We start from the raw sequence: 19,533 nt of genomic DNA, 5'->3' as shown, positions 1-19,533 counted from the left end.
CTGCAGTGCGAACGCACCTCCGAAAAGGAAAGAAACCTACTCACGGCCTTAAAAGTCAACGGGACCTGGGATTCCCAGCCGGTCACCCATACTGGTACTTGCCAGGCCTCAAGCTGGCTGGCGGCCGCGATCTGACGAGAGCAGGCACATTCAGCTTAGAATGCCCGTTGACAGCTCCTCCTCCTTTCCTATGGGCTTTCTGCAGTGCGAACGCACCTCCGAAAAGGAAAGAAACCTACTCACGGCCTTAAAAGTCAACGGGACCTGGGATTCCCAGCCGGTCACCCATACTGGTACTTGCCAGGCCTCAAGCTGGCTGGCAGCCGCGATCTGACGAGAGCAGGCACATTCAGCTTAGAATGCCCGTTGACAGCTCCTCCTCCTTTCCTATGGGCTTTCTGCAGTGCGAACGCACCTCCGAAAAGGAAAGAAACCTACTCACGGCCTTAAAAGTCAACAGGACCTGGGATTCCCAGCCGGTCACCCATACTGGTACTTGCCAGGCCTCAAGCTGGCTGGCGGCTGCGATCTGACGAGAGCAGGCACATTCAGATTAGAATGCCCGTTGACAGCTCCTCCTCCTTTCCTATGGGCTTTCTGCAGTGCGAACGCACCTCCGAAAAGGAAAGAAACCTACTCACGGCCTTAAAAGTCAACGGGACCTGGGATTCCCAGCCGGTCACCCATACTGGTACTTGCCAGGCCTCAAGCTGGCTGGCGGCCGCGATCTGACGAGAGCAGGCACATTCAGCTTAGAATGCCGTTGACAGCTCCTCCTCCTTTCCTATGGGCTTTCTGCAGTGCGAACGCACCTCCGAAAAGGAAAGAAACCTACTCACGGCCTTAAAAGTCAACGGGACCTGGGATTCCCAGCCGGTCACCCATACTGGTACTTGCCAGGCCTCAAGCTGGCTGGCGGCCGTGATCTGACGAGAGCAGGCACATTCAGCTTAGAATGCCCGTTGACAGCTCCTCCTCCTTTCCTATGGGCTTTCTGCAGTGCGAACGCACCTCCGAAAAGGAAAGAAACCTACTCACGGCCTTAAAAGTCAACGGGACCTGGGATTCCCAGCCGGTCACCCATACTGGTACTTGCCAGGCCTCAAGCTGGCTGGCGGCCGCGATCTGACGAGAGCAGGCACATTCAGCTTAGAATGCCCGTTGACAGCTCCTCCTCCTTTCCTATGGGCTTTCTGCAGTGCGAACGCACCTCCGAAAAGGAAAGCAACCTACTCACGGCCTTAAAAGTCAACGGGACCTGGGATTCCCAGCCGGTCACCCATACTGGTACTTGCCAGGCCTCAAGCTGGCTGGCGGCCGCGATCTGACGAGAGCAGGCACATTCAGCTTAGAATGCCCGTTGACAGCTCCTCCTCCTTTCCTATGGGCTTTCTGCAGTGCGAACGCACCTCCGAAAAGGAAAGAAACCTACTCACGGCCTTAAAAGTCAACGGGACCTGGGATTCCCAGCCGGTCACCCATACTGTTACTTGCCAGGCCTCAAGCTGGCTGGCGGCCGCGATCTGACGAGAGCAGGCACATTCAGCTTAGAATGCCCGTTGACAGCTCCTCCTCCTTTCCTATGGGCTTTCTGCAGTGCGAACGCACCTCCGAAAAGGAAAGAAACCTACTCACGGCCTTAAAAGTCAACGGGACCTGGGATTCCCAGCCGGTCACCCATACTGGTACTTGCCAGGCCTCAAGCTGGCTGGCGGCCGCGATCTGACGAGAGCAGGCACATTCAGCTTAGAATGCCCGTTGACAGCTTCTCCTCCTTTCCTATGGGCTTTCTGCAGTGCGAACGCACCTCCGAAAAGGAAAGAAACCTACTCACGGTCTTAAAAGTCAACGGGACCTGGGATTCCCAGCCGGTCACCCATACTGGTACTTGCCAGGCCTCAAGCTGGCTGGCGGCCGCGATCTGACGAGAGCAGGCACATTCAGCTTAGAATGCCCGTTGACAGCTCCTCCTCCTTTCCTATGGGCTTTCTGCAGTGCGAACGCACCTCCGAAACGGAAAGAAACCTACTCACGGCCTTAAAAGTCAACGGGACCTGGGATTCCCAGCCGGTCACCCATACTGGTACTTGCCAGGCGTCAAGCTGGCTGGCGGCCGCGATCTGACGAGAGCAGGCACATTCAGCTTAGAATGCCGGTTGACAGCTCCTCCTCCTTTCCTATGGGCTTTCTGCAGTGCGAACGCACCTCCGAAAAGGAAAGAAACCTACTCACGGCCTTAAAAGTCAACGGGACCTGGGATTCCCAGCCGGTCACCCATACTGGTACTTGCCAGGCCTCAAGCTGGCTGGCGGCCGCGATCTGACGAGAGCAGGCACATTCAGCTTAGAATGCCCGTTGACAGCTCCTCCTCCTTTCCTATGGGCTTTCTGCAGTGCGAACGCACCTCCGAAACGGAAAGAAACCTACTCACGGCCTTAAAAGTCAACGGGACCTGGGATTCCCAGCCGGTCACCCATACTGGTACTTGCCAGGCCTCAAGCTGGCTGGCGGCCGCGATCTGACGAGAGCAGGCACATTCAGCCTAGAATGCCCGTTGACAGCTCCTCCTCCTTTCCTATGGGCTTTCTGCAGTGCGAACTCACCTCCGAAAAGGAAAGAAACCTACTCACGGCCTTAAAAGTCAACGGGACCTGGGATTCCCAGCCGGTCACCCATACTGGTACTTGCCAGGCCTCAAGCTGGCTGGCGGCCGCGGTCTGACGAGAGCAGGCACATTCAGCTTAGAATGCCCGTTGACAGCTCCTCCTCCTTTCCTATGGGCTTTCTGCAGTGCGAACGCACCTCCGAAAAGGAAAGAAACCTACTCACGGCCTTAAAAGTCAACGGGACCTGGGATTCCCAGCCGGTCACCCATACTGGTACTTGCCAGGCCTCAAGCTGGCTGGCGGCCGCGATCTGACGAGAGCAGGCACATTCAGCTTAGAATGCCCGTTGACAGCTCCTCCTCCTTTCCTATGGGCTTTCTGCAGTGCGAACGCACCTCCGAAAAGGAAAGAAACCTACTCACGGCCCTAAAAAGTCAACGGGACCTGGGATTCCCAGCCGGTCACCCATACTGGTACTTGCCAGGCGTCAAGCTGGCTGGCGGCCGCGATCTGACGAGAGCAGGCACATTCAGCTTAGAATGCCGGTTGACAGCTCCTCCTCCTTTCCTATGGGCTTTCTGCAGTGCGAACGCACCTCCGAAAAGGAAAGAAACCTACTCACGGCCTTAAAAGTCAACGGGACCTGGGATTCCCAGCCGGTCACCCATACTGGTACTTGCCAGGCCTCAAGCTGGCTGGCGGCCGCGATCTGACGAGAGCAGGCACATTCAGCTTAGAATGCCCGTTGACAGCTCCTCCTCCTTTCCTATGGGCTTTCTGCAGTGCGAACGCACCTCCGAAACGGAAAGAAACCTACTCACGGCCTTAAAAGTCAACGGGACCTGGGATTCCCAGCCGGTCACCCATACTGGTACTTGCCAGGCCTCAAGCTGGCTGGCGGCCGCGATCTGACGAGAGCAGGCACATTCAGCCTAGAATGCCCGTTGACAGCTCCTCCTCCTTTCCTATGGGCTTTCTGCAGTGCGAACTCACCTCCGAAAAGGAAAGAAACCTACTCACGGCCTTAAAAGTCAACGGGACCTGGGATTCCCAGCCGGTCACCCATACTGGTACTTGCCAGGCCTCAAGCTGGCTGGCGGCCGCGGTCTGACGAGAGCAGGCACATTCAGCTTAGAATGCCCGTTGACAGCTCCTCCTCCTTTCCTATGGGCTTTCTGCAGTGCGAACGCACCTCCGAAAAGGAAAGAAACCTACTCACGGCCTTAAAAGTCAACGGGACCTGGGATTCCCAGCCGGTCACCCATACTGGTACTTGCCAGGCCTCAAGCTGGCTGGCGGCCGCGATCTGACGAGAGCAGGCACATTCAGCTTAGAATGCCGGTTGACAGCTCCTCCTCCTTTCCTATGGGCTTTCTGCAGTGCGAACGCACCTCCGAAAAGGAAAGAAACCTACTCACGGCCTTAAAAGTCAACGGGACCTGGGATTCCCAGCCGGTCACCCATACTGGTACTTGCCAGGCCTCAAGCTGGCTGGCGGCCGCGATCTGACGAGAGCAGGCACATTCAGCTTAGAATGCCCGTTGACAGCTCCTCCTCCTTTCCTATGGGCTTTCTGCAGTGCGAACGCACCTCCGAAAAGGAAAGAAACCTACTCACGGCCTTAAAAGTCAACGGGACCTGGGATTCCCAGCCGGTCACCCATACTGGTACTTGCCAGGCCTCAAGCTGGCTGGCGGCCGCGATCTGACGAGAGCAGGCACATTCAGCTTAGAATGCCCGTTGACAGCTCCTCCTCCTTTCCTATGGGCTTTCTGCAGTGCGAACGCACCTCCGAAAAGGAAAGAAACCTACTCACGGCCTTAAAAGTCAACGGGACCTGGGATTCCCAGCCGGTCACCCATACTGGTACTTGCCAGGCCTCAAGCTGGCTGGCGGCTGCGATCTGACGAGAGCAGGCACATTCAGATTAGAATGCCCGTTGACAGCTCCTCCTCCTTTCCTATGGGCTTTCTGCAGTGCGAACGCACCTCCGAAAAGGAAAGAAACCTACTCACGGCTTTAAAAGTCAACGGGACCTGGGATTCCCAGCCGGTCACCCATGCTGGTACTTGCCAGGCCTCAAGCTGGCTGGCGGCCGCGATCTGACGAGAGCAGGCACATTCAGCTTAGAATGCCGTTGACAGCTCCTCCTCCTTTCCTATGGGCTTTCTGCAGTGCGAACGCACCTCCGAAAAGGAAAGAAACCTACTCACGGCCTTAAAAGTCAACGGGACCTGGGATACCCAGCCGGTCACCCATACTGGTACTTGCCAGGCCTCAAGCTGGCTGGCGGCCGTGATCTGACGAGAGCAGGCACATTCAGCTTAGAATGCCCGTTGACAGCTCCTCCTCCTTTCCTATGGGCTTTCTGCAGTGCGAACGCACCTCCGAAAAGGAAAGAAACCTACTCACGGCCTTAAAAGTCAACGGGACCTGGGATTCCCAGCCGGTCACCCATACTGGTACTTGCCAGGCCTCAAGCTGGCTGGCGGCCGCGATCTGACGAGAGCAGGCACATTCAGCTTAGAATGCCCGTTGACAGCTCCTCCTCCTTTCCTATGGGCTTTCTGCAGTGCGAACGCACCTCCGAAAAGGAAAGCAACCTACTCACGGCCTTAAAAGTCAACGGGACCTGGGATTCCCAGCCGGTCACCCATACTGGTACTTGCCAGGCCTCAAGCTGGCTGGCGGCCGCGATCTGACGAGAGCAGGCACATTCAGCTTAGAATGCCCGTTGACAGCTCCTCCTCCTTTCCTATGGGCTTTCTGCAGTGCGAACGCACCTCCGAAAAGGAAAGAAACCTACTCACGGCCTTAAAAGTCAACGGGACCTGGGATTCCCAGCCGGTCACCCATACTGGTACTTGCCAGGCCTCAAGCTGGCTGGCGGCCGCGATCTGACGAGAGCAGGCACATTCAGCTTAGAATGCCCGTTGACAGCTCCTCCTCCTTTCCTATGGGCTTTCTGCAGTGCGAACGCACCTCCGAAAAGGAAAGAAACCTACTCACGGCCTTAAAAGTCAACGGGACCTGGGATTCCCAGCCGGTCACCCATACTGGTACTTGCCAGGCCTCAAGCTGGCTGGCGGCTGCGATCTGACGAGAGCAGGCACATTCAGCTTAGAATGCCCGTTGACAGCTCCCCCTCCTTTCCTATGGGCTTTCTGCAGTGCGAACGCACCTCCGAAAAGGAAAGAAACCTACTCACGGCCTTAAAAGTCAACGGGACCTGGGATTCCCAGCCGGTCACCCATACTGGTACTTGCCAGGCCTCAAGCTGGCTGGCGGCCGCGATCTGACGAGAGCAGGCACATTCAGCTTAGAATGCCCGTTGACAGCTCCTCCTCCTTTCCTATGGGCTTTCTGCAGTGCGAACGCACCTCCGAAAAGGAAAGAAACCTACTCACGGCCTTAAAAGTCAACGGGACCTGGGATTCCCAGCCGGTCACCCATACTGGTACTTGCCAGGCCTCAAGCTGGCTGGCGGCCGCGATCTGACAAGAGCAGGCACATTCAGCTTAGAATGCCTGTTGACAGCTCCTCCTCCTTTCCTATGGGCTTTCTGCAGTGCGAACGCACCTCCGAAAAGGAAAGAAACCTACTCACGGCCTTAAAAGTCAACGGGACCTGGGATTCCCAGCCGGTCACCCATACTGGTACTTGCCAGGCCTCAAGCTGGCTGGCGGCCGCGATCTGACGAGAGCAGGCAAATTCAGCTTAGAATGCCCGTTGACAGCTCCTCCTCCTTTCCTATGGGCTTTCTGCAGTGCGAACGCACCTCCGAAAAGGAAAGAAACCTACTCACGGCCTTAAAAGTCAACGGGACCTGGGATTCCCAGCCGGTCACCCATACTGTTACTTGCCAGGCCTCAAGCTGGCTGGCGGCCGCGATCTGACGAGAGCAGGCACATTCAGCTTAGAATGCCCGTTGACAGCTCCTCCTCCTTTCCTATGGGCTTTCTGCAGTGCGAACGCACCTCCGAAAAGGAAAGAAACCTACTCACGGCCTTAAAAGTCAACGGGACCTGGGATTCCCAGCCGGTCACACATACTGGTACTTACCAGGCCTCAAGCTGGCTGGCGGCCGCGATCTGACGAGAGCAGGCACATTCAGCTTAGAATGCCCGTTGACAGCTTCTCCTCCTTTCCTATGGGCTTTCTGCAGTGCGAACGCACCTCCGAAAAGGAAAGAAACCTACTCACGGTCTTAAAAGTCAACGGGACCTGGGATTCCCAGCCGGTCACCCATACTGGTACTTGCCAGGCCTCAAGCTGGCTGGCGGCCGCGATCTGACGAGAGCAGGCACATTCAGCTTAGAATGCCCGTTGACAGCTCCTCCTCCTTTCCTATGGGCTTTCTGCAGTGCGAACGCACCTCCGAAACGGAAAGAAACCTACTCACGGCCTTAAAAGTCAACGGGACCTGGGATTCCCAGCCGGTCACCCATACTGGTACTTGCCAGGCGTCAAGCTGGCTGGCGGCCGCGATCTGACGAGAGCAGGCACATTCAGCTTAGAATGCCGGTTGACAGCTCCTCCTCCTTTCCTATGGGCTTTCTGCAGTGCGAACGCACCTCCGAAAAGGAAAGAAACCTACTCACGGCCTTAAAAGTCAACGGGACCTGGGATTCCCAGCCGGTCACCCATACTGGTACTTGCCAGGCCTCAAGCTGGCTGGCGGCCGCGATCTGACGAGAGCAGGCACATTCAGCTTAGAATGCCCGTTGACAGCTCCTCCTCCTTTCCTATGGGCTTTCTGCAGTGCGAACTCACCTCCGAAAAGGAAAGAAACCTACTCACGGCCTTAAAAGTCAACGGGACCTGGGATTCCCAGCCGGTCACCCATACTGGTACTTGCCAGGCCTCAAGCTGGCTGGCGGCCGCGGTCTGACGAGAGCAGGCACATTCAGCTTAGAATGCCCGTTGACAGCTCCTCCTCCTTTCCTATGGGCTTTCTGCAGTGCGAACGCACCTCCGAAAAGGAAAGAAACCTACTCACGGCCTTAAAAGTCAACGGGACCTGGGATTCCCAGCCGGTCACCCATACTGGTACTTGCCAGGCCTCAAGCTGGCTGGCGGCCGCGATCTGACGAGAGCAGGCACATTCAGCTTAGAATGCCCGTTGACAGCTCCTCCTCCTTTCCTATGGGCTTTCTGCAGTGCGAACGCACCTCCGAAAAGGAAAGAAACCTACTCACGGCCCTAAAAAGTCAACGGGACCTGGGATTCCCAGCCGGTCACCCATACTGGTACTTGCCAGGCCTCAAGCTGGCTGGCGGCCGCGATCTGACGAGAGCAGGCACATTCAGCTTAGAATGCCCGTTGACAGCTCCTCCTCCTTTCCTATGGGCTTTCTGCAGTGCGAACGCACCTCCGAAAAGGAAAGAAACCTACTCACGGCCTTAAAAGTCAACGGGACCTGGGATTCCCAGCCGGTCACCCATACTGGTACTTGCCAGGCCTCAAGCTGCCTGGCGGCCGCGATCTGACGAGAGCAGGCACATTCAGCTTAGAATGCCCGTTGACAGCTCCTCCTCCTTTCCTATGGGCTTTCTGCAGTGCGAACGCACCTCCGAAAAGGAAAGAAACCTACTCACGGCCTTAAAAGTCAACGGGACCTGGGATTCCCAGCCGGTCACCCATACTGGTACTTGCCATGCCTCAAGCTGGCTGGCGGCCGCGATCTGACGAGAGCAGGCACATTCAGCTTAGAATGCCCGTTGACAGCTCCTCCTCCTTTCCTATGGGCTTTCTGCAGTGCGAACGCACCTCCGAAAAGGAAAGAAACCTACTCACGGCCTTAAAAGTCAACGGGACCTGGGATTCCCAGCCGGTCACCCATGCTGGTACTTGCCAGGCCTCAAGCTGGCTGGCGGCCGCGATCTGACGAGAGCAGGCACATTCAGCTTAGAATGCCCGTTGACAGCTCCTCCTCCTTTCCTATGGGCTTTCTGCAGTGCGAACGCACCTCCGAAACGGAAAGAAACCTACTCACGGCCTTAAAAGTCAACGGGACCTGGGATTCCCAGCCGGTCACCCATACTGGTACTTGCCAGGCCTCAAGCTGGCTGGCGGCCGCGATCTGACGAGAGCAGGCACATTCAGCTTAGAATGCCCGTTGACAGCTCCTCCTCCTTTCCTATGGGCTTTCTGCAGTGCGAACGCACCTCCGAAAAGGAAAGAAACCTACTCACGGCCTTAAAAGTCAACGGGACCTGGGATTCCCAGCCGGTCACCCATACTGGTACTTGCCAGGCCTCAAGCTGGCTGGCGGCCGCGATCTGACGAGAGCAGGCACATTCAGCTTAGAATGCCCGTTGACAGCTCCTCCTCCTTTCCTATGGGCTTTCTGCAGTGCGAACGCACCTCCGAAAAGGAAAGAAACCTACTCACGGCCTTAAAAGTCAATGGGACCTGGGATTCCCAGCCGGTCACCCATACTGGTACTTGCCAGGCCTCAAGCTGGCTGGCGGCCGCGATCTGACGAGAGCAGGCACATTCAGCTTAGAATGCCCGTTGACAGCTCCTCCTCCTTTCCTATGGGCTTTCTGCAGTGCGAACGCACCTCCGAAACGGAAAGAAACCTACTCACGGCCTTAAAAGTCAACGGGACCTGGGATTCCCAGCCGGTCACCCATACTGGTACTTGCCAGGCCTCAAGCTGGCTGGCGGCCACGATCTGACGAGAGCAGGCACATTCAGCTTAGAATGCCCGTTGACAGCTCCTCCTCCTTTCCTATGGGCTTTCTGCAGTGCGAACGCACCTCCGAAAAGGAAAGAAACCTACTCACGGCCTTAAAAGTCAACGGGACCTGGGATTCCCAGCCAGTCACCCATACTGGTACTTGCCAGGCCTCAAGCTGGCTGGCGGCCGCGATCTGACGAGAGCAGGCACATTCAGCTTAGAATGCCCGTTGACAGCTCCTCCTCCTTTCCTATGGGCTTTCTGCAGTGCGAACGCACTTCCGAAAAGGAAAGAAACCTACTCACGGCCTTAAAAGTCAACGGGACCTGGGATTCCCAGCCGGTCACCCATACTGGTACTTGCCAGGCCTCAAGCTGGCTGGCGGCCGCGATCTGACGAGAGCAGGCACATTCAGCTTAGAATGCCCGTTGACAGCTCCTCCTCCTTTCCTATGGGCTTTCTGCAGTGTGAACGCACCTCCGAAAAGGAAAGAAACCTACTCACGGCCTTAAAAGTCAACGGGACCTGGGATTCCCAGCCGGTCACCCATACTGGTACTTGCCAGTCCTCTAGCTGGCTGGCGGCCGCGATCTGACGAGAGCAGGTACATTCAGCTTAGAATGCCCGTTGACAGCTCCTCCTCCTTTCCTATGGGCTTTCTGCAGTGCGAACGCACCTCCGAAAAGGAAAGCAACCTACTCACGGCCTTAAAAGTCAACGGGACCTGGGATTCCCAGCCGGTCACCCATACTGGTACTTGCCAGGCCTCAAGCTGGCTGGCGGCCGCGATCTGACGAGAGCAGGCACATTCAGCTTAGAATGCCCGTTGACAGCTCTGCCTCCTTTCCTATGGGCTTTCTGCAGTGCGAACGCACCTCCGAAAAGGAAAGAAACCTACTCACGGCCTTAAAAGTCAACGGGACCTGGGATTCCCAGCCGGTCACCCATACTGGTACTTGCCAGGCCTCAAGCTGGCTGGCGGATGCGATCTGACGAGAGCAGGCACATTCAGCTTAGAATGCCCGTTGACAGCTCCTCCTCCTTTCCTATGGGCTTTCTGCAGTGCGAACGCACCTCCGAAAAGGAAAGCAACCTACTCACGGCCTTAAAAGTCAACGGGACCTGGGATTCCCAGCCGGTCACCCATACTGGTACTTGCCAGGCCTCAAGCTGGCTGGCGGCCGCGATCTGACGAGAGCAGGCACATTCAGCTTAGAATGCCCGTTGACAGCTCCTCCTCCTTTGCTATGGGCTTTCTGCAGTGCGAACGCACCTCCGAAACGGAAAGGAACCTACTCACGGCCTTAAAAGTCAACGGGATCTGGGATTCCCAGCCGGTCACCCATACTGGTACTTGCTAGGCCTCAAGCTGCCTGGCGGCCGCGATCTGACGAGAGCAGGCACATTCAGCTTAGAATGCCCGTTGACAGCTCCTTCTCCTTTCCTATGGGCTTTCTGCAGTGCGAACGCACCTCCGAAAAGGAAAGAAACCTACTCACGGCCTTAAAAGTCAACGGGACCTGGGATTCCCAGCCGGTCACCCATACTGGTACTTGCCAGGCCTCAAGCTGGCTGGCGACCGCGATCTGACGAGAGCAGGCACATTCAGCTTAGAATGCCCGTTGACAGCTCCTCCTCCTTTCCTATGGGCTTTCTGCAGTGCGAACGCACCTCCGAAAAGGAAAGAAACCTACTCACGGCCTTAAAAGTCCACGGGACCTGGGATTCCCAGCCGGTCACCCATACTGGTACTTGCCAGGCCTCAAGCTGGCTGGCGGCCGCGATCTGACGAGAGCAGGCACATTCAGCTTAGAATGCCCGTTGACAGCTCCTCCTCCTTTCCTATGGGCTTTCTGCAGTGCGAACGCACCTCCGAAACGGAAAGAAACCTACTCACGGCCTTAAAAGTCAACGGGACCTGGGATTCCCAGCCGGTCACCCATACTGGTACTTGCCAGGCCTCAAGCTGGCTGGCGGCCGCGATCTGACGAGAGCAGGCACATTCAGCTTAGAATGCCCGTTGACAGCTCCTCCTCCTTTCCTATGGGCTTTCTGCAGTGCGAACGCACCTCCGAAAAGGAAAGAAACCTACTCACGGCCTTAAAAGTCAACGGGACCTGGGATTCCCAGCCGGTCACCCATACTGGTACTTGCCAGGCCTCAAGCTGGCTGGCGGCCGCGATCTGACGAGAGCAGGCACATTCAGCTTAGAATGCCCGTTGACAGCTCCTCCTCCTTTCCTATGGGCTTTCTGCAGTGCGAACGCACCTCCGAAACGGAAAGAAACCTACTCACGGCCTTAAAAGTCAACGGGACCTGGGATTCCCAGCCAGTCACCCATACTGGTACTTGCCAGGCCTCAAGCTGGCTGGCGGCCGCGATCTGACGAGAGCAGGCACATTCAGCCTAGAATGCCCGTTGACAGCTCCTCCTCCTTTCCTATGGGCTTTCTGCAGTGCGAACTCACCTCCGAAAAGGAAAGAAACCTACTCACGGCCTTAAAAGTCAACGGGACCTGGGATTCCCAGCCGGTCACCCATACTGGTACTTGCCAGGCCTCAAGCTGGCTGGCGGCCGCGGTCTGACGAGAGCAGGCACATTCAGCTTAGAATGCCCGTTGACAGCTCCTCCTCCTTTCCTATGGGCTTTCTGCAGTGCGAACGCACCTCCGAAAAGGAAAGAAACCTACTCACGGCCTTAAAAGTCAACGGGACCTGGGATTCCCAGCCGGTCACCCATACTGGTACTTGCCAGGCCTCAAGCTGGCTGGCGGCCGCGATCTGACGAGAGCAGGCACATTCAGCTTAGAATGCCCGTTGACAGCTCCTCCTCCTTTCCTATGGGCTTTCTGCAGTGCGAACGCACCTCCGAAAAGGAAAGAAACCTACTCACGGCCTTAAAAGTCAACGGGACCTGGGATTCCCAGCCGGTCACCCATACTGGTACTTGCCAGGCCTCAAGCTGGCTGGCAGCCGCGATCTGACGAGAGCAGGCACATTCAGCTTAGAATGCCCGTTGACAGCTCCTCCTCCTTTCCTATGGGCTTTCTGCAGTGCGAACGCACCTCCGAAAAGGAAAGAAACCTACTCACGGCCTTAAAAGTCAACAGGACCTGGGATTCCCAGCCGGTCACCCATACTGGTACTTGCCAGGCATCAAGCTGGCTGGCGGCTGCGATCTGACGAGAGCAGGCACATTCAGATTAGAATGCCCGTTGACAGCTCCTCCTCCTTTCCTATGGGCTTTCTGCAGTGCGAACGCACCTCCGAAAAGGAAAGAAACCTACTCACGGCCTTAAAAGTCAACGGGACCTGGGATTCCCAGCCGGTCACCCATACTGGTACTTGCCAGGCCTCAAGCTGGCTGGCGGCCGCGATCTGACGAGAGCAGGCACATTCAGCTTAGAATGCCGTTGACAGCTCCTCCTCCTTTCCTATGGGCTTTCTGCAGTGCGAACGCACCTCCGAAAAGGAAAGAAACCTACTCACGGCCTTAAAAGTCAACGGGACCTGGGATTCCCAGCCGGTCACCCATACTGGTACTTGCCAGGCCTCAAGCTGGCTGGCGGCCGCGATCTGACGAGAGCAGGCACATTCAGCTTAGAATGCCCGTTGACAGCTCCTCCTCCTTTCCTATGGGCTTTCTGCAGTGCGAACGCACCTCCGAAAAGGAAAGAAACCTACTCACGGCCTTAAAAGTCAACGGGACCTGGGATTCCCAGCCGGTCACCCATACTGGTACTTGCCAGGCCTCAAGCTGGCTGGCGGCCGCGATCTGACGAGAGCAGGCACATTCAGCTTAGAATGCCCGTTGACAGCTCCTCCTCCTTTCCTATGGGCTTTCTGCAGTGCGAACGCACCTCCGAAACGGAAAGAAACCTACTCACGGCCTTAAAAGTCAACGGGACCTGGGATTCCCAGCCGGTCACCCATACTGGTACTTGCCAGGCCTCAAGCTGGCTGGCGGCCGCGATCTGACGAGAGCAGGCACATTCAGCTTAGAATGCCCGTTGACAGCTCCTCCTCCTTTCCTATGGGCTTTCTGCAGTGCGAACGCACCTCCGAAAAGGAAAGAAACCTACTCACGGCCTTAAAAGTCAACGGGACCTGGGATTCCCAGCCGGTCACCCATACTGGTACTGGCCAGGCCTCAAGCTGGCTGGCGGCCGCGATCTGACGAGAGCAGGCACATTCAGCTTAGAATGCCCGTTGACAGCTCCTCCTCCTTTGCTATGGGCTTTCTGCAGTGCGAACGCACCTCCGAAACGGAAAGGAACCTACTCACGGCCTTAAAAGTCAACGGGACCTGGGATTCCCAGCCGGTCACCCATACTGGTACTTGCCAGGCCTCAAGCTGCCTGGCGGCCGCGATCTAACGAGAGCAGGCACATTCAGCTTAGAATGCCCGTTGACAGCTCCGCCTCCTTTCCTATGGGCTTTCTGCAGTGCGAACGCACCTCCGAAAAGGAAAGAAACCTACTCACGGCCTTAAAAGTCAACGGGACCTGGGATTCCCAGCCGGTCACCCATACTGGTACTTGCCAGGCCTCAAGCTGGCTGGCGGCCGCGATCTGACGAGAGCAGGCACATTCAGCTTAGAATGCCCGTTGACAGCTCCTCCTCCTTTCCTATGGGCTTTCTGCAGTGCGAACGCACCTCCGAAAAGGAAAGCAACCTACTCACGGCCTTAAAAGTCAACGGGACCTGGGATTCCCAGCCGGTCACCCATACTGGTACTTGCCAGGCCTCAAGCTGGCTGGCGGCCGCGATCTGACGAGAGCAGGCACATTCAGCTTAGAATGCCCGTTGACAGCTCCTCCTCCTTTCCTATGGGCTTTCTGCAGTGCGAACGCACCTCCGAAAAGGAAAGAAACCTACTCACGGCCTTAAAAGTCAACGGGACCTGGGATTCCCAGCCGGTCACCCATACTGGTACTTGCCAGGCCTCAAGCTGGCTGGCGGCCGCGATCTGACGAGAGCAGGCACATTCAGCTTAGAATGCCCGTTGACAGCTCCTCCTCCTTTCCTATGGGCTTTCTGCAGTGCGAACGCACCTCCGAAAAGGAAAGAAACCTACTCACGGCCTTAAAAGTCAACGGGCCCTGGGATTCCCAGCCGGTCACCCATACTGGTACTTGCCAGGCCTCAAGCTGGCTGGCGGCTGCGATCTGACGAGAACAGGCACATTCAGCTTAGAATGCCCGTTGACAGCTCCCCCTCCTTTCCTATGGGCTTTCTGCAGTGCGAACGCACCTCCGAAAAGGAAAGAAACCTACTCACGGCCTTAAAAGTCAACGGGACCTGGGATTCCCAGCCGGTCACCCATACTGGTACTTGCCAGGCCTCAAGCTGGCTGGCGGCCGCGATCTGACGAGAGCAGGCACATTCAGCTTAGAATGCCCGTTGACAGCTCCTCCTCCTTTCCTATGGGCTTTCTGCAGTGCGAACGCACCTCCGAAAAGGAAAGAAACCTACTCACGGCCTTAAAAGTCAACGGGACCTGGGATTCCCAGCCGGTCACCCATACTGGTACTTGCCAGGCCTCAAGCTGGCTGGCGGCCGCGATCTGACAAGAGCAGGCACATTCAGCTTAGAATGCCCGTTGACAGCTCCTCCTCCTTTCCTATGGGCTTTCTGCAGTGCGAACGCACCTCCGAAAAGGAAAGAAACCTACTCACGGCCTTAAAAGTCAACGGGACCTGGGATTCCCAGCCGGTCACCCATACTGGTACTTGCCAGGCCTCAAGCTGGCTGGTGGCCGCGATCTGACGAGAGCAGGCAAATTCAGCTTAGAATGCCCGTTGACAGCTCCTCCTCCTTTCCTATGGGCTTTCTGCAGTGCGAACGCACCTCCGAAAAGGAAAGAAACCTACTCACGGCCTTAAAAGTCAACGGGACCTGGGATTCCCAGCCGGTCACCCATACTGTTACTTGCCAGGCCTCAAGCTGGCTGGCGGCCGCGATCTGACGAGAGCAGGCACATTCAGCTTAGAATGCCCGTTGACAGCTCCTCCTCCTTTCCTATGGGCTTTCTGCAGTGCGAACGCACCTCCGAAAAGGAAAGAAACCTACTCACGGCCTTAAAAGTCAACGGGACCTGGGATTCCCAGCCGGTCACCCATACTGGTACTTACCAGGCCTCAAGCTGGCTGGCGGCCGCGATCTGACGAGAGCAGGCACATTCAGCTTAGAATGCCCGTTGACAGCTTCTCCTCCTTTCCTATGGGCTTTCTGCAGTGCGAACGCACCTCCGAAAAGGAAAGAAACCTACTCACGGCCTTAAAAGTCAACGGGACCTGGGATTCCCAGCCGGTCACCCATACTGGTACTTGCCAGGCCTCAAGCTGGCTGGCGGCCGCGATCTGACGAGAGCAGGCACATTCAGCTTAGAATGCCCGTTGACAGCTGCTCCTCCTTTCCTATGGGCTTTCTGCAGTGCGAACGCACCTCCGAAACGGAAAGAAACCTACTCACTGCCTTAAAAGTCAACGGGACCTGGGATTCCCAGCCGGTCACCCATACTGGTACTTGCCAGGCCTCAAGCTGGCTGGCGACCGCGATCTGACGAGAGCAGGCACATTCAGCTTAGAATGCCCGTTGACAGCTCCTCCTCCTTTCCTATGGGCTTTCTGCAGTGCGAACGCACCTCCGAAAAGGAAAGAAACCTACTCACGGCCTTAAAAGTCCACGGGACCTGGGATTCCCAGCCGGTCACCCATACTGGTACTTGCCAGGCCTCAAGCTGGCTGGCGGCCGCGATCTGACGAGAGCAGGCACATTCAGCTTAGAATGCCCGTTGACAGCTCCTCCTCCTTTCCTATGGGCTTTCTGCAGTGCGAACGCACCTCCGAAACGGAAAGAAACCTACTCACGGCCTTAAAAGTCAACGGGACCTGGGATTCCCAGCCAGTCACCCATACTGGTACTTGCCAGGCCTCAAGCTGGCTGGCGGCCGCGATCTGACGAGAGCAGGCACATTCAGCCTAGAATGCCCGTTGACAGCTCCTCCTCCTTTCCTATGGGCTTTCTGCAGTGCGAACTCACCTCCGAAAAGGAAAGAAACCTACTCACGGCCTTAAAAGTCAACGGGACCTGGGATTCCCAGCCGGTCACCCATACTGGTACTTGCCAGGCCTCAAGCTGGCTGGCGGCCGCGGTCTGACGAGAGCAGGCACATTCAGCTTAGAATGCCCGTTGACAGCTCCTCCTCCTTTCCTATGGGCTTTCTGCAGTGCGAACGCACCTCCGAAAAGGAAAGAAACCTACTCACGGCCTTAAAAGTCAACGGGACCTGGGATTCCCAGCCGGTCACCCATACTGGTACTTGCCAGGCCTCAAGCTGGCTGGCGGCCGCGATCTGACGAGAGCAGGCACATTCAGCTTAGAATGCCCGTTGACAGCTCCTCCTCCTTTCCTATGGGCTTTCTGCAGTGCGAACGCACCTCCGAAAAGGAAAGAAACCTACTCACGGCCTTAAAAGTCAACGGGACCTGGGATTCCCAGCCGGTCACCCATACTGGTACTTGCCAGGCCTCAAGCTGGCTGGCAGCCGCGATCTGACGAGAGCAGGCACATTCAGCTTAGAATGCCCGTTGACAGCTCCTCCTCCTTTCCTATGGGCTTTCTGCAGTGCGAACGCACCTCCGAAAAGGAAAGAAACCTACTCACGGCCTTAAAAGTCAACAGGACCTGGGATTCCCAGCCGGTCACCCATACTGGTACTTGCCAGGCCTCAAGCTGGCTGGCGGCTGCGATCTGACGAGAGCAGGCACATTCAGATTAGAATGCCCGTTGACAGCTCCTCCTCCTTTCCTATGGGCTTTCTGCAGTGCGAACGCACCTCCGAAAAGGAAAGAAACCTACTCACGGCCTTAAAAGTCAACGGGACCTGGGATTCCCAGCCGGTCACCCATACTGGTACTTGCCAGGCCTCAAGCTGGCTGGCGGCCGCGATCTGACGAGAGCAGGCACATTCAGCTTAGAATGCCCGTTGACAGCTTCTCCTCCTTTCCTATGGGCTTTCTGCAGTGCGAACGCACCTCCGAAAAGGAAAGAAACCTACTCACGGCCTTAAAAGTCAACGGGACCTGGGATTCCCAGCCGGTCACCCATACTGGTACTTGCCAGGCCTCAAGCTGGCTGGCGGCCGCGATCTGACGAGAGCAGGCACATTCAGCTTAGAATGCCCGTTGACAGCTGCTCCTCCTTTCCTATGGGCTTTCTGCAGTGCGAACGCACCTCCGAAACGGAAAGAAACCTACTCACTGCCTTAAAAGTCAACGGGACCTGGGATTCCCAGCCGGTCACCCATACTGGTACTTGCCAGGCCTCAAGCTGGCTGGCGACCGCGATCTGACGAGAGCAGGCACATTCAGCTTAGAATGCCCGTTGACAGCTCCTCCTCCTTTCCTATGGGCTTTCTGCAGTGCGAACGCACCTCCGAAAAGGAAAGAAACCTACTCACGGCCTTAAAAGTCCACGGGACCTGGGATTCCCAGCCGGTCACCCATACTGGTACTTGCCAGGCCTCAAGCTGGCTGGCGGCCGCGATCTGACGAGAGCAGGCACATTCAGCTTAGAATGCCCGTTGACAGCTCCTCCTCCTTTCCTATGGGCTTTCTGCAGTGCGAACGCACCTCCGAAACGGAAAGAAACCTACTCACGGCCTTAAAAGTCAACGGGACCTGGGATTCCCAGCCAGTCACCCATACTGGTACTTGCCAGGCCTCAAGCTGGCTGGCGGCCGCGATCTGACGAGAGCAGGCACATTCAGCCTAGAATGCCCGTTGACAGCTCCTCCTCCTTTCCTATGGGCTTTCTGCAGTGCGAACTCACCTCCGAAAAGGAAAGAAACCTACTCACGGCCTTAAAAGTCAACGGGACCTGGGATTCCCAGCCGGTCACCCATACTGGTACTTGCCAGGCCTCAAGCTGGCTGGCGGCCGCGGTCTGACGAGAGCAGGCACATTCAGCTTAGAATGCCCGTTGACAGCTCCTCCTCCTTTCCTATGGGCTTTCTGCAGTGCGAACGCACCTCCGAAAAGGAAAGAAACCTACTCACGGCCTTAAAAGTCAACGGGACCTGGGATTCCCAGCCGGTCACCCATACTGGTACTTGCCAGGCCTCAAGCTGGCTGGCGGCCGCGATCTGACGAGAGCAGGCACATTCAGCTTAGAATGCCCGTTGACAGCTCCTCCTCCTTTCCTATGGGCTTTCTGCAGTGCGAACGCACCTCCGAAAAGGAAAGAAACCTACTCACGGCCTTAAAAGTCAACGGGACCTGGGATTCCCAGCCGGTCACCCATACTGGTACTTGCCAGGCCTCAAGCTGGCTGGCAGCCGCGATCTGACGAGAGCAGGCACATTCAGCTTAGAATGCCCGTTGACAGCTCCTCCTCCTTTCCTATGGGCTTTCTGCAGTGCGAACGCACCTCCGAAAAGGAAAGAAACCTACTCACGGCCTTAAAAGTCAACAGGACCTGGGATTCCCAGCCGGTCACCCATACTGGTACTTGCCAGGCCTCAAGCTGGCTGGCGGCTGCGATCTGACGAGAGCAGGCACATTCAGATTAGAATGCCCGTTGACAGCTCCTCCTCCTTTCCTATGGGCTTTCTGCAGTGCGAACGCACCTCCGAAAAGGAAAGAAACCTACTCACGGCCTTAAAAGTCAACGGGACCTGGGATTCCCAGCCGGTCACCCATACTGGTACTTGCCAGGCCTCAAGCTGGCTGGCGGCCGCGATCTGACGAGAGCAGGCACATTCAGCTTAGAATGCCGTTGACAGCTCCTCCTCCTTTCCTATGGGCTTTCTGCAGTGCGAACGCACCTCCGAAAAGGAAAGAAACCTACTCACGGCCTTAAAAGTCAACGGGACCTGGGATTCCCAGCCGGTCACCCATACTGGTACTTGCCAGGCCTCAAGCTGGCTGGCGGCCGCGATCTGACGAGAGCAGGCACATTCAGCTTAGAATGCCCGTTGACAGCTCCTCCTCCTTTCCTATGGGCTTTCTGCAGTGCGAACGCACCTCCGAAAAGGAAAGAAACCTACTCACGGCCTTAAAAGTCAACGGGACCTGGGATTCCCAGCCGGTCACCCATACTGGTACTTGCCAGGCCTCAAGCTGGCTGGCGGCCGCGATCTGACGAGAGCAGGCACATTCAGCTTAGAATGCCCGTTGACAGCTCCTCCTCCTTTCCTATGGGCTTTCTGCAGTGCGAACGCACCTCCGAAACGGAAAGA

General features: G+C 56.6%; 88 pseudogenes; all 88 read right to left on the bottom strand.

Annotated features, from left to right (window-relative positions):
* Nucleotides 1-53: 53 nt before the first annotated feature.
* LOC136601237 (5S ribosomal RNA) lies at nucleotides 54-172 on the bottom strand (annotated as a pseudogene).
* An 80-nt stretch (nucleotides 173-252) lies between these two features.
* LOC136601389 (5S ribosomal RNA) lies at nucleotides 253-371 on the bottom strand (annotated as a pseudogene).
* An 80-nt stretch (nucleotides 372-451) lies between these two features.
* LOC136601444 (5S ribosomal RNA) lies at nucleotides 452-570 on the bottom strand (annotated as a pseudogene).
* Nucleotides 571-848: 278 nt separating this feature from the next.
* On the bottom strand, nucleotides 849-967 carry LOC136601486 (5S ribosomal RNA; annotated as a pseudogene).
* An 80-nt stretch (nucleotides 968-1,047) lies between these two features.
* On the bottom strand, nucleotides 1,048-1,166 carry LOC136601236 (5S ribosomal RNA; annotated as a pseudogene).
* An 80-nt stretch (nucleotides 1,167-1,246) lies between these two features.
* LOC136601235 (5S ribosomal RNA) lies at nucleotides 1,247-1,365 on the bottom strand (annotated as a pseudogene).
* Nucleotides 1,366-1,445: 80 nt separating this feature from the next.
* On the bottom strand, nucleotides 1,446-1,564 carry LOC136601521 (5S ribosomal RNA; annotated as a pseudogene).
* Nucleotides 1,565-1,644: 80 nt separating this feature from the next.
* On the bottom strand, nucleotides 1,645-1,763 carry LOC136601234 (5S ribosomal RNA; annotated as a pseudogene).
* An 80-nt stretch (nucleotides 1,764-1,843) lies between these two features.
* On the bottom strand, nucleotides 1,844-1,962 carry LOC136601233 (5S ribosomal RNA; annotated as a pseudogene).
* Nucleotides 1,963-2,241: 279 nt separating this feature from the next.
* LOC136601232 (5S ribosomal RNA) lies at nucleotides 2,242-2,360 on the bottom strand (annotated as a pseudogene).
* An 80-nt stretch (nucleotides 2,361-2,440) lies between these two features.
* Nucleotides 2,441-2,559, bottom strand: LOC136601433 (5S ribosomal RNA; annotated as a pseudogene).
* Nucleotides 2,560-2,639: 80 nt separating this feature from the next.
* On the bottom strand, nucleotides 2,640-2,758 carry LOC136601417 (5S ribosomal RNA; annotated as a pseudogene).
* Nucleotides 2,759-2,838: 80 nt separating this feature from the next.
* On the bottom strand, nucleotides 2,839-2,957 carry LOC136601231 (5S ribosomal RNA; annotated as a pseudogene).
* Nucleotides 2,958-3,237: 280 nt separating this feature from the next.
* Nucleotides 3,238-3,356, bottom strand: LOC136601230 (5S ribosomal RNA; annotated as a pseudogene).
* Nucleotides 3,357-3,436: 80 nt separating this feature from the next.
* Nucleotides 3,437-3,555, bottom strand: LOC136601432 (5S ribosomal RNA; annotated as a pseudogene).
* Nucleotides 3,556-3,635: 80 nt separating this feature from the next.
* LOC136601415 (5S ribosomal RNA) lies at nucleotides 3,636-3,754 on the bottom strand (annotated as a pseudogene).
* Nucleotides 3,755-3,834: 80 nt separating this feature from the next.
* On the bottom strand, nucleotides 3,835-3,953 carry LOC136601527 (5S ribosomal RNA; annotated as a pseudogene).
* An 80-nt stretch (nucleotides 3,954-4,033) lies between these two features.
* On the bottom strand, nucleotides 4,034-4,152 carry LOC136601229 (5S ribosomal RNA; annotated as a pseudogene).
* Nucleotides 4,153-4,232: 80 nt separating this feature from the next.
* LOC136601228 (5S ribosomal RNA) lies at nucleotides 4,233-4,351 on the bottom strand (annotated as a pseudogene).
* Nucleotides 4,352-4,431: 80 nt separating this feature from the next.
* LOC136601426 (5S ribosomal RNA) lies at nucleotides 4,432-4,550 on the bottom strand (annotated as a pseudogene).
* A 477-nt stretch (nucleotides 4,551-5,027) lies between these two features.
* LOC136601225 (5S ribosomal RNA) lies at nucleotides 5,028-5,146 on the bottom strand (annotated as a pseudogene).
* An 80-nt stretch (nucleotides 5,147-5,226) lies between these two features.
* Nucleotides 5,227-5,345, bottom strand: LOC136601224 (5S ribosomal RNA; annotated as a pseudogene).
* Nucleotides 5,346-5,425: 80 nt separating this feature from the next.
* Nucleotides 5,426-5,544, bottom strand: LOC136601223 (5S ribosomal RNA; annotated as a pseudogene).
* Nucleotides 5,545-5,624: 80 nt separating this feature from the next.
* LOC136601251 (5S ribosomal RNA) lies at nucleotides 5,625-5,743 on the bottom strand (annotated as a pseudogene).
* Nucleotides 5,744-5,823: 80 nt separating this feature from the next.
* Nucleotides 5,824-5,942, bottom strand: LOC136601222 (5S ribosomal RNA; annotated as a pseudogene).
* A 279-nt stretch (nucleotides 5,943-6,221) lies between these two features.
* On the bottom strand, nucleotides 6,222-6,340 carry LOC136601452 (5S ribosomal RNA; annotated as a pseudogene).
* An 80-nt stretch (nucleotides 6,341-6,420) lies between these two features.
* Nucleotides 6,421-6,539, bottom strand: LOC136601520 (5S ribosomal RNA; annotated as a pseudogene).
* Nucleotides 6,540-6,619: 80 nt separating this feature from the next.
* Nucleotides 6,620-6,738, bottom strand: LOC136601528 (5S ribosomal RNA; annotated as a pseudogene).
* An 80-nt stretch (nucleotides 6,739-6,818) lies between these two features.
* On the bottom strand, nucleotides 6,819-6,937 carry LOC136601221 (5S ribosomal RNA; annotated as a pseudogene).
* A 279-nt stretch (nucleotides 6,938-7,216) lies between these two features.
* LOC136601220 (5S ribosomal RNA) lies at nucleotides 7,217-7,335 on the bottom strand (annotated as a pseudogene).
* Nucleotides 7,336-7,415: 80 nt separating this feature from the next.
* On the bottom strand, nucleotides 7,416-7,534 carry LOC136601413 (5S ribosomal RNA; annotated as a pseudogene).
* Nucleotides 7,535-7,614: 80 nt separating this feature from the next.
* On the bottom strand, nucleotides 7,615-7,733 carry LOC136601219 (5S ribosomal RNA; annotated as a pseudogene).
* An 81-nt stretch (nucleotides 7,734-7,814) lies between these two features.
* LOC136601218 (5S ribosomal RNA) lies at nucleotides 7,815-7,933 on the bottom strand (annotated as a pseudogene).
* An 80-nt stretch (nucleotides 7,934-8,013) lies between these two features.
* Nucleotides 8,014-8,132, bottom strand: LOC136601294 (5S ribosomal RNA; annotated as a pseudogene).
* Nucleotides 8,133-8,212: 80 nt separating this feature from the next.
* On the bottom strand, nucleotides 8,213-8,331 carry LOC136601515 (5S ribosomal RNA; annotated as a pseudogene).
* An 80-nt stretch (nucleotides 8,332-8,411) lies between these two features.
* LOC136601379 (5S ribosomal RNA) lies at nucleotides 8,412-8,530 on the bottom strand (annotated as a pseudogene).
* Nucleotides 8,531-8,610: 80 nt separating this feature from the next.
* Nucleotides 8,611-8,729, bottom strand: LOC136601217 (5S ribosomal RNA; annotated as a pseudogene).
* An 80-nt stretch (nucleotides 8,730-8,809) lies between these two features.
* Nucleotides 8,810-8,928, bottom strand: LOC136601215 (5S ribosomal RNA; annotated as a pseudogene).
* Nucleotides 8,929-9,008: 80 nt separating this feature from the next.
* LOC136601484 (5S ribosomal RNA) lies at nucleotides 9,009-9,127 on the bottom strand (annotated as a pseudogene).
* An 80-nt stretch (nucleotides 9,128-9,207) lies between these two features.
* On the bottom strand, nucleotides 9,208-9,326 carry LOC136601479 (5S ribosomal RNA; annotated as a pseudogene).
* An 80-nt stretch (nucleotides 9,327-9,406) lies between these two features.
* On the bottom strand, nucleotides 9,407-9,525 carry LOC136601472 (5S ribosomal RNA; annotated as a pseudogene).
* Nucleotides 9,526-9,605: 80 nt separating this feature from the next.
* LOC136601213 (5S ribosomal RNA) lies at nucleotides 9,606-9,724 on the bottom strand (annotated as a pseudogene).
* Nucleotides 9,725-9,804: 80 nt separating this feature from the next.
* LOC136601536 (5S ribosomal RNA) lies at nucleotides 9,805-9,923 on the bottom strand (annotated as a pseudogene).
* Nucleotides 9,924-10,003: 80 nt separating this feature from the next.
* LOC136601212 (5S ribosomal RNA) lies at nucleotides 10,004-10,122 on the bottom strand (annotated as a pseudogene).
* Nucleotides 10,123-10,202: 80 nt separating this feature from the next.
* On the bottom strand, nucleotides 10,203-10,321 carry LOC136601465 (5S ribosomal RNA; annotated as a pseudogene).
* An 80-nt stretch (nucleotides 10,322-10,401) lies between these two features.
* LOC136601211 (5S ribosomal RNA) lies at nucleotides 10,402-10,520 on the bottom strand (annotated as a pseudogene).
* Nucleotides 10,521-10,600: 80 nt separating this feature from the next.
* On the bottom strand, nucleotides 10,601-10,719 carry LOC136601533 (5S ribosomal RNA; annotated as a pseudogene).
* Nucleotides 10,720-10,799: 80 nt separating this feature from the next.
* On the bottom strand, nucleotides 10,800-10,918 carry LOC136601384 (5S ribosomal RNA; annotated as a pseudogene).
* An 80-nt stretch (nucleotides 10,919-10,998) lies between these two features.
* On the bottom strand, nucleotides 10,999-11,117 carry LOC136601468 (5S ribosomal RNA; annotated as a pseudogene).
* An 80-nt stretch (nucleotides 11,118-11,197) lies between these two features.
* LOC136601210 (5S ribosomal RNA) lies at nucleotides 11,198-11,316 on the bottom strand (annotated as a pseudogene).
* An 80-nt stretch (nucleotides 11,317-11,396) lies between these two features.
* Nucleotides 11,397-11,515, bottom strand: LOC136601209 (5S ribosomal RNA; annotated as a pseudogene).
* An 80-nt stretch (nucleotides 11,516-11,595) lies between these two features.
* LOC136601506 (5S ribosomal RNA) lies at nucleotides 11,596-11,714 on the bottom strand (annotated as a pseudogene).
* Nucleotides 11,715-11,794: 80 nt separating this feature from the next.
* Nucleotides 11,795-11,913, bottom strand: LOC136601412 (5S ribosomal RNA; annotated as a pseudogene).
* An 80-nt stretch (nucleotides 11,914-11,993) lies between these two features.
* Nucleotides 11,994-12,112, bottom strand: LOC136601208 (5S ribosomal RNA; annotated as a pseudogene).
* Nucleotides 12,113-12,192: 80 nt separating this feature from the next.
* Nucleotides 12,193-12,311, bottom strand: LOC136601388 (5S ribosomal RNA; annotated as a pseudogene).
* Nucleotides 12,312-12,788: 477 nt separating this feature from the next.
* On the bottom strand, nucleotides 12,789-12,907 carry LOC136601207 (5S ribosomal RNA; annotated as a pseudogene).
* Nucleotides 12,908-12,987: 80 nt separating this feature from the next.
* LOC136601206 (5S ribosomal RNA) lies at nucleotides 12,988-13,106 on the bottom strand (annotated as a pseudogene).
* An 80-nt stretch (nucleotides 13,107-13,186) lies between these two features.
* Nucleotides 13,187-13,305, bottom strand: LOC136601204 (5S ribosomal RNA; annotated as a pseudogene).
* Nucleotides 13,306-13,385: 80 nt separating this feature from the next.
* LOC136601399 (5S ribosomal RNA) lies at nucleotides 13,386-13,504 on the bottom strand (annotated as a pseudogene).
* An 80-nt stretch (nucleotides 13,505-13,584) lies between these two features.
* LOC136601214 (5S ribosomal RNA) lies at nucleotides 13,585-13,703 on the bottom strand (annotated as a pseudogene).
* Nucleotides 13,704-13,783: 80 nt separating this feature from the next.
* Nucleotides 13,784-13,902, bottom strand: LOC136601203 (5S ribosomal RNA; annotated as a pseudogene).
* Nucleotides 13,903-13,982: 80 nt separating this feature from the next.
* Nucleotides 13,983-14,101, bottom strand: LOC136601201 (5S ribosomal RNA; annotated as a pseudogene).
* An 80-nt stretch (nucleotides 14,102-14,181) lies between these two features.
* On the bottom strand, nucleotides 14,182-14,300 carry LOC136601200 (5S ribosomal RNA; annotated as a pseudogene).
* Nucleotides 14,301-14,380: 80 nt separating this feature from the next.
* On the bottom strand, nucleotides 14,381-14,499 carry LOC136601464 (5S ribosomal RNA; annotated as a pseudogene).
* An 80-nt stretch (nucleotides 14,500-14,579) lies between these two features.
* LOC136601199 (5S ribosomal RNA) lies at nucleotides 14,580-14,698 on the bottom strand (annotated as a pseudogene).
* An 80-nt stretch (nucleotides 14,699-14,778) lies between these two features.
* On the bottom strand, nucleotides 14,779-14,897 carry LOC136601489 (5S ribosomal RNA; annotated as a pseudogene).
* Nucleotides 14,898-14,977: 80 nt separating this feature from the next.
* LOC136601450 (5S ribosomal RNA) lies at nucleotides 14,978-15,096 on the bottom strand (annotated as a pseudogene).
* Nucleotides 15,097-15,176: 80 nt separating this feature from the next.
* LOC136601518 (5S ribosomal RNA) lies at nucleotides 15,177-15,295 on the bottom strand (annotated as a pseudogene).
* Nucleotides 15,296-15,375: 80 nt separating this feature from the next.
* On the bottom strand, nucleotides 15,376-15,494 carry LOC136601373 (5S ribosomal RNA; annotated as a pseudogene).
* An 80-nt stretch (nucleotides 15,495-15,574) lies between these two features.
* LOC136601198 (5S ribosomal RNA) lies at nucleotides 15,575-15,693 on the bottom strand (annotated as a pseudogene).
* An 80-nt stretch (nucleotides 15,694-15,773) lies between these two features.
* LOC136601383 (5S ribosomal RNA) lies at nucleotides 15,774-15,892 on the bottom strand (annotated as a pseudogene).
* An 80-nt stretch (nucleotides 15,893-15,972) lies between these two features.
* Nucleotides 15,973-16,091, bottom strand: LOC136601467 (5S ribosomal RNA; annotated as a pseudogene).
* An 80-nt stretch (nucleotides 16,092-16,171) lies between these two features.
* On the bottom strand, nucleotides 16,172-16,290 carry LOC136601505 (5S ribosomal RNA; annotated as a pseudogene).
* Nucleotides 16,291-16,370: 80 nt separating this feature from the next.
* LOC136601411 (5S ribosomal RNA) lies at nucleotides 16,371-16,489 on the bottom strand (annotated as a pseudogene).
* Nucleotides 16,490-16,569: 80 nt separating this feature from the next.
* On the bottom strand, nucleotides 16,570-16,688 carry LOC136601197 (5S ribosomal RNA; annotated as a pseudogene).
* Nucleotides 16,689-16,768: 80 nt separating this feature from the next.
* LOC136601387 (5S ribosomal RNA) lies at nucleotides 16,769-16,887 on the bottom strand (annotated as a pseudogene).
* Nucleotides 16,888-16,967: 80 nt separating this feature from the next.
* On the bottom strand, nucleotides 16,968-17,086 carry LOC136601443 (5S ribosomal RNA; annotated as a pseudogene).
* An 80-nt stretch (nucleotides 17,087-17,166) lies between these two features.
* Nucleotides 17,167-17,285, bottom strand: LOC136601196 (5S ribosomal RNA; annotated as a pseudogene).
* An 80-nt stretch (nucleotides 17,286-17,365) lies between these two features.
* On the bottom strand, nucleotides 17,366-17,484 carry LOC136601195 (5S ribosomal RNA; annotated as a pseudogene).
* Nucleotides 17,485-17,564: 80 nt separating this feature from the next.
* LOC136601382 (5S ribosomal RNA) lies at nucleotides 17,565-17,683 on the bottom strand (annotated as a pseudogene).
* Nucleotides 17,684-17,763: 80 nt separating this feature from the next.
* On the bottom strand, nucleotides 17,764-17,882 carry LOC136601466 (5S ribosomal RNA; annotated as a pseudogene).
* Nucleotides 17,883-17,962: 80 nt separating this feature from the next.
* On the bottom strand, nucleotides 17,963-18,081 carry LOC136601504 (5S ribosomal RNA; annotated as a pseudogene).
* An 80-nt stretch (nucleotides 18,082-18,161) lies between these two features.
* Nucleotides 18,162-18,280, bottom strand: LOC136601410 (5S ribosomal RNA; annotated as a pseudogene).
* Nucleotides 18,281-18,360: 80 nt separating this feature from the next.
* Nucleotides 18,361-18,479, bottom strand: LOC136601193 (5S ribosomal RNA; annotated as a pseudogene).
* An 80-nt stretch (nucleotides 18,480-18,559) lies between these two features.
* LOC136601386 (5S ribosomal RNA) lies at nucleotides 18,560-18,678 on the bottom strand (annotated as a pseudogene).
* An 80-nt stretch (nucleotides 18,679-18,758) lies between these two features.
* On the bottom strand, nucleotides 18,759-18,877 carry LOC136601442 (5S ribosomal RNA; annotated as a pseudogene).
* A 278-nt stretch (nucleotides 18,878-19,155) lies between these two features.
* Nucleotides 19,156-19,274, bottom strand: LOC136601192 (5S ribosomal RNA; annotated as a pseudogene).
* An 80-nt stretch (nucleotides 19,275-19,354) lies between these two features.
* Nucleotides 19,355-19,473, bottom strand: LOC136601191 (5S ribosomal RNA; annotated as a pseudogene).
* Nucleotides 19,474-19,533: the final 60 nt, after the last annotated feature.

The sequence above is a fragment of the Eleutherodactylus coqui genome, unplaced genomic scaffold (genome assembly GCF_035609145.1).
Source record: "Eleutherodactylus coqui strain aEleCoq1 unplaced genomic scaffold, aEleCoq1.hap1 HAP1_SCAFFOLD_462, whole genome shotgun sequence".
Taxonomy (NCBI): domain Eukaryota; kingdom Metazoa; phylum Chordata; class Amphibia; order Anura; family Eleutherodactylidae; genus Eleutherodactylus; species Eleutherodactylus coqui.
The sequence above is the reverse complement of the archived record's forward strand: the minus strand, read 5'-3'. Positions and strand labels throughout refer to the sequence as shown.